The 11,357-nt window shown below is 45.0% G+C and overlaps 1 long non-coding RNA gene across 1 annotated transcript; it reads left to right on the forward strand.

Moving 5' to 3' along the window:
• Window positions 1-6,943: 6,943 nt before the first annotated feature.
• Window positions 6,944-9,147, forward strand: LOC113029739 (uncharacterized). The gene is made up of 2 exons (XR_003273487.1): window positions 6,944-7,070; window positions 8,717-9,147. It is a non-coding gene; the product is annotated as an uncharacterized LOC113029739 (long non-coding RNA).
• The last annotated feature ends 2,210 nt before the right edge of the window (window positions 9,148-11,357 follow it).

Consider the following 11,357-nt stretch of genomic DNA (forward strand, 5'->3'; position numbering starts at 1 on the left):
CTTGGTTTAGTCCCCTAAATCTCACTTCTGAGATTTCAGCTTTGGAATCTTAGTGCTGATCATCCTACTTCAAATTTCAACCTGTCTAGACTGTCATACGCGTTGGACTTATATCACTCATGAAATAAACTTTATGGACATTGTTGCCAGAGGTTGGACGAGGTTCCTGCACTGCCGTGCAGCGGATATTTTACAAGCTTGAATTGTTTTATTTTTTCCTTGTCTGCAGATTTTGTAAATATTGGTGTTTGGTAGTTGCACTTTGTTTTCACTATAAATAACATTTGTAATCACAATATCTGTGGTTGTACGTTTATTGTACTTCACTCACCTCCTAGAGCCGAATCTGATATCTTCTGAATTAGCCCAACTATTCATAACCAACTTAAATTATTTTAGCTTATGTACTTGCTACATAAGACAAATTAGTGGCGAACCAGCCAGGAGGTTGTGTCAAGTATAATATTGTTGTGTACATTCAGTCTCACTATCTCACCATATTACTATGAACATGGACTTGTTGGAGTCATTAGGTGTTAAAATACCAAACGCGGTGTTGGTCAGTGGCGTCCCCGCATATGTGGTTGAGGAGGTTGGAGATTTTCTTCTCCAGTATGGTGCTATTGAACGCTCCGTGCCAATAAACTCACCCGGCTCTGAGTTTAATAATATGCTCGTTGTTGAGTTTAAAACGGGGTCTGCTTTTGATTTATTGGGTCCGATTCTGCCGTATACATTTAAGCCCTTAAATAATGAATATCATATAAAAAGCTTGTCTAAAATCTATGCGGCTACTGTCGGGTGCACAAAGACTAAGACTTATTTAGCTGACTTAAAACAAGTAGCAAAACTGTCTGGTCAGGATTTTGCTGAAGTTCTCCAAGAACTAATGACCCAAATAAATGGAGCTGTTTCAGAACTGCGCCCAGGAAAACCAGAAGGGCTCAAGCAGGAATGCACTGCCGCATCTGAACACAAAATGGCTGCCACTCCGGATCGACAAACCCACAACATGGCTAGCCCTGTCACTTCTTCAGCTGCCCTACATCCTACAACAACAGAAGGACATTCTATCAGTATGTCTGCGGCTGAGTTGAATCCACCTGAAGTACAGAGGTATGTTGTGGAGCATATAGTAAAGAGCGAAGATGTAAACATACGCTCATCCCATAAGCTGCGCATGTTTTCTGGGAGACTACCACACCCACAGCATGAGGTGGACTATGATACATGGCGCTCTGGAGTGGATCTCATCTTAAAGGATCCAGCCATTTCAGAACTGCGAAGATCCAGACACATCCTTGATAGTCTTTTACCACCTGCAGCGGACATAATCAAGCACCTTAACCCCGACCTACCAGCAGAGACTTATATTCAACATCTTGATTCTGCTTATGGAATTGTACAGGACGGGGAAGAACTTTATGCGAAGTTCATGGACACGCTGCAGAACTCGGGTGAGAAGCCATCCGGCTACCTACAGCGACTTCAGGTGGCCCTGAGTTTAGCTGTCAAGCGGGGAGGAGTCAAGCAGAGTGAAGTGAACAGGCACCTGCTCAGCCAATTCTGTAGGGGATGTTGGGATAGCAATCTTATCTCTGAGCTTCAGCTGAAGCAGAGAAAATCCAACCCACCTTCTTTTGCAGAACTGTTACTCCTATTAAGAACTGAAGAAGACAGAGAAGCTAGCAAAACTCTGAGGATGAAGCAACATTTGGGAACACCAAGACACAGAGTTGCAGCTCAAGCTCAGTTCGCAGTAGAAGAAGAAAAGGGGGTCTGTGCTGCGTTGTCCACTCTCACCCAGCAGATGGCGGAGATACAAAAGCAACTTGCCGCCTTAACTGCCTCCCAGTCTCACCAGTCCTGTACTCCTGTTCCAAAGCAGCACCCGAAGCAAAGAACGGATACACAGAGGAATATATCATCTAACCCCAAGCCTGGGTTTTGTTTCAGGTGTGGGGAAGATGGACACATTAGACCACAGTGTGAGAACAGACCCAATCCTGCATTGGTCAATACAAAACGCAAACAGTTCAGTGAAAGGAAACCAAAATGGCAGAAGCGGAATTCATCAACTGGACATTTAAACTAGATACCGTTTCTGTAATGGGACGTACAGGAACTGTGCAGGACCCACATTGTCCCGCAAAGGAGGAAAGGAACAAGGAGGAAATTGTTCACTGTGTAGACCTACACACTTGTCCGAAGGCAACTACAATGTTACCTCATGGGTTAGTTGGGTCAAGATGCACAACAGAGGTGACCCTAGCAGGCCATCCACAGAAATGCCTGCTTGATACAGGATCACAGGTTACTACAATACCTGTATCCTTTTACAACAATCATCTTCATGACCAACAAATTCAACCACTACATGAGCTTCTCCAGGTGGAAGGTGCTGCGGGTCAAACCATTCCATATCTTGGATACATTGAGGTTTCCGTCAAGTTCCCCAGAGATTTTGTTGGTGAAGAATATGAAGTAACAACATTGGCTCTAGTTGTTCCGGACGTACACCCTGACGTCCCCGCTACTGTGCTAATTGGGATGAACACCCTGGAACCCCTGTATGAACAGCATCTTAACCAGCATCCGAGCTATCAGCCTAGCACTCATGGGTACAGAGCGGTGTTGAAAACACTACAGCTGTCACACAAGCAGAAGGAGAATGGCAGCATTGGGAATGTGAGGCTACTAAGCAAAGCTCCAGTGCGTGTTCCGGCCGGCCGCACTATTGTCATCCAGGGCTCTGCCAAAGTTTCCACCCCGTTGTTTAGCCAGAGTGTTCTCCTACAGCATCCTGCTTCCACCTTACCTGGGGGGTTGTGTGTCAGCAGTTGTCTCATCAACTTCCCAGCTCTTTCTCCATACAAGGTTCCTGTGGTTATTACCAATGAGTCGGAGCAAGATACCTTCATTCCACCTCACAGTGTCATTGCGGATTTGGAAACCTACCACTGCATCTTGTCTGAACATCGCGTGACCCATCTTCCAGTCAGGAACACTACCACCAGCCTGAACTTTGATTTTGGTGATTCTCCACTGTCACCTGAATGGAGGACGCGAGTCATAGGCAAGCTGAATGACATCTCGGAGGGCTTTTCACATCATGACTTGGATTTTGGATGTACATCAGCTGTCAAACATCATATTCCACTCCATGACAATACACCATTCAAGCAACGTGCCCGGCCAATCCATCCACAAGATTTCGAAGCTGTCCGCCGTCACCTGCGTGAGCTCCTGGAAGCCGGCATTATAAGGGAATCATCGTCTCCTTTTGCTTCGCCTATCGTGGTGGTCAGGAAGAAGAACGGTGAGGTCCGGCTGTGCATAGACTACCGGAAACTAAACCTTCAAACCATCAAGGATGCATACCCCTTACCTAATTTGGAGGAATCCTTTTCAGCACTCACTGGTTCTAAGTGGTTTTCAGTGCTCGACCTGAAGTCCGGTTACTACCAGATCCAGATGGAGGAGGAAGACAAGGCAAAGACTGCTTTTGTGACTCCTCTTGGGTTCTGGGAGTTTAACCAAATGCCTCAAGGTGTTACCAACGCCCCAAGCACCTTTCAGCGCTTGATGGAGCGATGCATGGGGGACCTTCACCTAAAGGAAGTGCTCGTTTTCCTGGATGATTTAATCATCTATTCGGACACTCTTGAGGAACACGAACGAAGGCTGCTGAGAGTCCTGAACCGGTTGAAGGAATATGGGCTGAAACTGGCACCGGAGAAATGTCGATTCTTCCAAAAGTCTGTAAAGTACTTGGGTCATATTGTCTCTGAGGAAGGAGTTCAAACAGATCCTGAGAAGATAGAGACCATCAAGACATGGCCGGTTCCCCAGACTCTGAAACAATTAAGATCTTTTCTGGGTTTCGCTGGTTATTACCGCCGGTTTATAAAAGACTATTCCGTCATTGCCAAACCTCTCAATGACCTGACTCGTGGATATTCTCCAGTTCAAAGATCAAAGACTCTGAAAGCTCACAAGATACCCACCTACAGGCCAAACCAACCCTTCGGGGAGAGGTGGGATACCAAATGTCAAGTTGCATTTGAAACCTTGATTGAGAAGCTTACAACTGCTCCGGTTCTTGGGTTTGCAGACCCGTCTCGTTCATACATTCTGCACACCGATGCGAGTGTGACCGGACTTGGAGCAGTGTTGTATCAAGAGCAAGAGGAGAAACTCCGGGTCATAGCTTATGCTAGCCGCGGATTGTCGCAGAGTGAGAGCCGTTATGCAGCCCACAAGCTGGAATTCCTCGCCCTTAAGTGGAGTGTGACCGAGAAATTCCAAGATTACCTGTACGGGGCAGATTTTACAGTGGTGACGGACAGTAATCCACTGACCTACGTTTTGACAACAGCTAAACTGGACGCTACTGGACACCGTTGGTTGGCTGCATTGTCAACGTACTCCTTTAAACTTCTGTACAGAGCTGGCAAACAGAATTGTGACGCTGATGCGCTTTCGCGGCGACCTTACTCCTGCTCCAGTGATGAAGTTTCTAATGACCATGAACTCATTCGTCAGTTCATTTCTCAACACACAGCTGATTCTGATGTCCTTCCAGAAGAGACTGTGAGAGCAATCTGCCAAAGTCATTTGGTCAGAGCCACACGGCCGGGTGACTGCGGTGAGGTTGGCTTCACACTTGTTGAGTCTTTGTCAGTTCAAATGGATACCATCCCTGACAGTTACTGTTCCGAGGACTGTCATCAGCTGCCTGTCGTTTCTACTCTTAACATCAAAGAGAAACAACACTCAGATCCCTGCATTCGAGAGCTTATTCACCAGCTTGAGACGGGGAACAGGGTTCCACCAACAGCTAGAGCTGAGCTCCCTGAACTACCGTTCCTGCTCAGAGAATGGTCCAGGTTGGAGCTGGTGGATGGAGTCCTGTACAGGAGGAGACGGGACAATGGAGACCTTTCATACCAGCTTGTCCTTCCAGAGGAGTTGCGGCCATCAGTCCTGAAAAGCCTCCATGAGGATATGGGCCATATGGGGATTGAACGTACACTTGACCTTGTCCGTACGAGATTCTACTGGCCTAAAATGGCAAAGGATGTTGAGCAGAAGATTAAGACTTGTGGCCGCTGTGTGCGCCGAAAAGCCCTGCCGGAAAAAGCTGCTCCACTTGTCAGCATAAAAACATCTCGACCCCTTGAGCTTTTGTGTATGGATTTTCTTGCTCTTGAGCCTGACACTAGTGGCACTCGTGATATCTTAGTCCTGACTGACCATTTCACAAAATTCGCTGTTGCCATTCCAACACCCAATCAAAAGGCAAGAACTGTGGCGAAGTGTTTATGGGAGAATTATATCATTTATTATGGCATTCCTGAGCGAATTCATACCGACCAAGGGCAAGATTTTGAGTCAAGACTAGTAAAAGAATTGTGTGAGTTTGCAGGCATTCAGAAGAGCCGTACAACCCCTTACCATCCGAGGGGAAATCCAGTGGAGCGATTTAACAGGACGTTGCTGGCAATGTTGGGGACCTTGGAGACAAAACAAAAAACAAGGTGGAAAGAGCATGTGAAACCGCTGGTTCACGCCTATAATTGTACCAGGAACGAGGTTACAGGGTTTACTCCTTACGAACTCATGTTCGGTAGAACACCTCGTCTACCTGTGGACCTGGCGTTCAATTTGCCACTGCGGGAAGCCCAGCAAAAGAGTCACTCACAGTACATTAAGTCACTCAAATCGAGATTGGAGGAAAGTTTCAGTATTGCCTCCAGTAACGCTACAAAGGCTGCCGACCGAAATAAGAAACGCTTTGACAATCGTGTGATACCATCAGCATTGGAACCAGGTGATCGTGTGCTTGTGAGGAATGTCCGCCTTCGAGGGAAGCATAAACTTTCAGATAAATGGGAGGAAGAAGTTTATGTGGTTGTCCATCGGGCTGGGGACCTCCCGGTCTACAAGGTAAAACCTGAGAACAGCGATGGACCTATGCGGACCCTTCACCGCGACCTCCTCCTTCCATGCGGCCTCCTCACGGGCAGTGAGGTTAACTTGGAATCACCAGAGCAATCGCTTCCGCACAGACCAAGAACTCGGCAGCAGAACCCGGATTTAAATTCCCTCACAGAACCTCTGGTTGAGGATGAGGACACAGGAAGCTTGGTTTCATTGTATGTTAATCCTCCAACGTTGCACTTCACTGTGGAAAAACAGAATCAATTTCCAGATTCATCTGACAGTGGGAGCCTAGGACCACTGATTTTGGATCCTTCAGTTGAAGTGGAAGTGCAAGGAGAACCAGCCTCTGTGTCCAGTGTTCTTCCTCCAGCAGTGGAGTCTGGTGGTGAGCAATCTGACTCTGATGTGGAAGACATCCTACTTGAACTTGGTGAAAGTCACCCTGACAACAGAAATGGCTTACCTGAAAATTTACTTGGAAATGGAGACATACTTGTCGACATTCCTGTCGTTGCTGTTGAAGATTCTCCTGCAGAGTCTAGTGTTATTGAGCAGGACACTGACATAGGTGACGGGCTAAGACGTTCACAACGACAAAGAGCACCACCTGACCGACTTCACTATTTCACTCGTGGCAATCCTCTGATTTCCGTTGTTCAAACGATGTTGCATAGTCTTTCCGATGCATTGGGCCATAATGCTAGCCGTCCTTCGTCTGTTCACGTTGTCTAGCGTTTAACATGCGACGGGACGTGCATGGGTTAAGGCGGGGAGGATGTAACCCACATAAAAAGAGCTGCATCTATAACTAAGCCGAAATTTTAAATTCCAATTGGGAGCGTGCCCGTGAAGGCATCGCGACGCGTCATGGCGCGTGTCTGCACATGCCTGTTGTGACCAATCACATTCGCGAGGCACCGATATATGCCTTCCGGGTTGTCGTCTCGAAAAGACGCGGGGGAGAGGCGTTAGCGGATGGAAGCAACAGGTACGTAGGGCGAGCGCTTTTCGCTGTTTACTATCTTGACTTGTTTTGAATTAATTGTGGATTGCGTTCAACAGTATTTTGATACCGCCGTGGGTAGATGCGTGGGGCTCGTATGTGACATCGCACGTAGTGAATGGTGAGTGAGTCTGAATGTTTGTTTGTATTTGTAACCTGTAACAGTTAGAGATGGCACGATACCACTTTTTTATGTCCGATACCGATACCGATATCATAAATTTGGATATCTGCCGATACCGATATGAATCCGATATGGTGTTTTTTAATCAACAAAACTGTTTTTTAAATATCTTGCTGCATTTTGTATAAGTTCATACTCAAGTTTAAAACAACAACTACACTAAAGCTATTCTGTTATACCTGTATACAAAAAAAATATTTCATAGTTCAGCAATACTGATCAATCTAATAAACTTAGACCTACACCATCCTCCCTATTCTGGTATTTTAAACTTAGCATAAATATTAAGCAACCTAACTAATAGGGTTCCAACTCCCAGCAACAACAAAAATAAATAAATAAAAAATAGGGAACCACCCCTCACGCTCCACCTCATGATGCTTAATCGACGTAATCAACCTTAATTTGATGCAGTGTGGAAAAAAATGCACAGAAATCAATTATTTTTCAAGAAATATTAAATAGATTCAACATCTTTCTTCAACAAAATTGCAGACTGCACAGATGGTACCTTCCCAAAGGAAAAAGTACTATAGCTTACTAGGGTATATATATTAGACTTAATAGTCACTATATACAGTAATTGACTTCTATTCATTTTACATCAAATTAAAACTTTGGGTGTCAGATAATTATTTATTAAAAGCTCGACATTTTAAATGAGAATAAGAAAGAAAAGTATGTCTTTGTGCCCCCTTTTCCCTGTTAATGCCCTATCGGCCCCCCTGGCTAAACTTTGCTAGATCCGCCCCTGCACAGTTACCAGCGTCAGCTACGTAGAAAAAGATCCTCGAGTAGAAAGTAATATTAAATAAATTCTAACAACAGCTTATCAAGCTTAAACGTGCTGCTGTTGTTCAGCCGCTGGTTTCCTCTTTCTGGTGCAAAGTGGGCCAAAAGCAAACTAGAGACACGGACTCGCGACAGAAAAGCCGATCAGCTGATCATTTAAGCAGTTTCATGATTGAAGTAGCAGCAAGAAGAGGCAGTCGCTTGTTAAGCTTAACGCAGGAATGCTTTACAAACATTCAGAGATGGACTTACACACTTGCTTTACTTCTCTCGGGATAACTTTGTCGGAGATGAAATGCCGGGTTGCTAGCGAAGCTCCACATGCTATCCAGACCACCGACAGGTCCCGCATGCCACAGCCGCTCTATCACGTGATGCATACTGCTCCGACGTGCTAACCTGAGGTGAGTTACGGTGTGTTGCAAGTTTTGTGAGGTGCTTTCGTGATATTTAATGGATCGGATTACATTTTTTATTTTTCTCCGATATCCGATCCAGTAATTTAGGTCAGTATCGGACCGATACCGATACGTAATATCGGATCGGTCCATCTCTAGTAACAGTATGCCAGTGCTATTAGCTGATGGGATGGCTGAGGCTTACTGTATTACTACTGCTCTCACTTTATGTGGCTGTAGTTTTGTTATTTGAGATTGTCATTTGTTTTAATTCATTACAATGGTTGGATATGTATTTGTTGTATTTTCTCATGGATTTTATGTGTACACTGGAACTAAAGCTAGCTTGGGAAGTTTAGATGAATTTTGCTAATAGTGGTTTTGTGATTATAGTGCAGGCTAGTGGTGCCCTGGAGAGACCACAGCGACACCACTACTTTGGATGGCGAGCTAGGCCCAACGAGCCAGAACCCCAGCTACAACTTCCTGCGGTCTGGTAGGAGGCTGCTGCGGCCTACACTCTCCCCTCTTGGTTTAGTCCCCTAAATCTCACTTCTGAGATTTCAGCTTTGGAATCTTAGTGCTGATCATCCTACTTCAAATTTCAACCTGTCTAGACTGTCATACGCGTTGGACTTATATCACTCATGAAATAAACTTTATGGACATTGTTGCCAGAGGTTGGACGAGGTTCCTGCACTGCCGTGCAGCGGATATTTTACAAGCTTGAATTGTTTTATTTTTTCCTTGTCTGCAGATTTTGTAAATATTGGTGTTTGGTAGTTGCACTTTGTTTTCACTATAAATAACATTTGTAATCACAATATCTGTGGTTGTACGTTTATTGTACTTCACTCACCTCCTAGAGCCGAATCTGATATCTTCTGAATTAGCCCAACTATTCATAACCAACTTAAATTATTTTAGCTTATGTACTTGCTACATTCACAAGCTGTAAATTTCCAGATTGTTTTATTTTATTTTATTTCTATTTATATAATGTACCTAACTCACGCGCTTGCTGCATATAATGTCCTCTTTGTATATACTCATTCACTGTATATAAAGTTCTGTCTCTCTCTCTTTTTCTTTGAACAGGAGCGTATCAGGTCACATTTAACTGCATGTTTGTCAGGGTTCCTGGGTCAGTGACCCAGTGTTTTCAGTTTGTTCAGGTTCAGTTTATTTTGTCACTCGTTCTCATTTCCTGTTGTTCTGTTCCTGTTACGTCTGTGTGTCATTGGTTCGATTATGTTCAGCTGTTTACTCACCCGTCTCTTTCAAATGCAGTGATGCACAATAATGCACACAGTCGTCATAGCTTTGGCCCTGCTGCAGACTCCAGCCGACGTTTTCCCTCCTCTGACTCCACCAGGATAAAATAATATGGTGTTTTAAAAAATCACGTACAGTGGGGCAAAAAAGTATTTAGTCAGCCACCGATTGTGCAAGTTCCCCCACTTAAAATGATGACAGAGGTCAGTAATTTGCACCAGAGGTACACTTCAACTGTGAGAGACAGAATGTGAAAAAAAAATCCATGAATCCACATGGTAGGATTTGTAAAGAATTTATTCGTAAATCTGGGTGGAAAATAAGTATTTGGTCACCTCAAACAAGGAAAATCTCTGGCTCTCACAGACCTGTAACGTCTTCTGTACGAAGCTTTTCTGTCCCCCACTCGTTACCTGTATGAATGGCACCTGTTTGAACTCATCATCTGTATAAAAGACACCTGTCCACAGCCTCAAACAGTCAGACTCCAAACTCCGCCATGGCCAAGACCAAAGAGCTTTCGAAGGACACCAGGAAAAGTATTGTAGACCTGCACCAGACTGGGAAGAGTGAATCTACAATAGGCAAGCAGCTTGGTGTGAAAAAATCAACTGTGGGAGCAATCATCAGAAAATGGAAGACATACAAGACCACTGATAATCTCCCTCCATCTGGGGCTCCACGCAAGATCTCATCCCGTGGGGTCAAAATGATCATGAGAACGGTGAGCAAAGATCCCAGAACCACACGGGGGGACCTGGTGAAAGACCTGCAGAGAGCTGGGACCAAAGTAACAAAGGTCACCATCAGTAACACACTACAACGGCAGGGAATCAAATCCCGCAGTGCCAGACGTGTTCCGCTGCTGAAGCCAGTGCATGTCCAGGCCCGTCTGAAGTTTGCCAGAGAGCACATGGATGATACAGCAGAGGATTGGGAGAATGTCATGTGGTCAGATGAAACCAAAGTAGAACTTTTTGGTATAAACTCAACTCGTCGTGTTTGGAGGAAGAAGAATACTGAGTTGCATCCCAAGAACACCATACCTACTGTGAAGCATGGGGGTGGAAACATCATGCTATGGGGCTGTTTTTCTGCCAAGGGGACAGGACGACTGATCCGTGTTAAGGACAGAATGAATGGGGCCATGTATCGTGAGATTTTGAGCCAAAACCTCCTTCCATCAGTGAGAACTTTGAAGATGAAACGAGGCTGGGTCTTCCAACATGACAATGATCCAAAACACACCGCCCGGGCAACAAAGGAGTGGCTCCGTAAGAAGCATTTGAAAGTCCTGGAGTGGCCTAGCCAGTCTCCAGACCTCAACCCCATAGAAAATCTGTGGCGGGAGTTGAAAGTCCGTGTTGCTCGGCGACAGCCCCAAAACATCACTGCTCTCGAGAAGATCTGCATGGAGGAATGGGCCAAAATACCAGCTACTGTGTGTGCAAACCTGGTAAAGACCTATAGTAAACGTTTGACCTCTGTTATTGCCAACAAAGGTTATGTTACAAAGTATTGAGTTGTATTTTTGTTATTGACCAAATACTTATTTTCCACCCTGATTTACGAATAAATTCTTTACAAATCCTACCATGTGGATTCATGGATTTTTTTTCACATTCTGTCTCTCACAGTTGAAGTGTACCTCTGGTGCAAATTACTGACCTCTGTCATCATTTTAAGTGGGGGAACTTGCACAATCGGTGGCTGACTAAATACTTTTTTGCCCCACTGAACCTGTATAACCATGCACGTG

Source organism: Astatotilapia calliptera, chromosome 9, assembly GCF_900246225.1.
Source record: "Astatotilapia calliptera chromosome 9, fAstCal1.2, whole genome shotgun sequence".
NCBI classification, from domain to species: Eukaryota; Metazoa; Chordata; class Actinopteri; order Cichliformes; family Cichlidae; genus Astatotilapia; species Astatotilapia calliptera.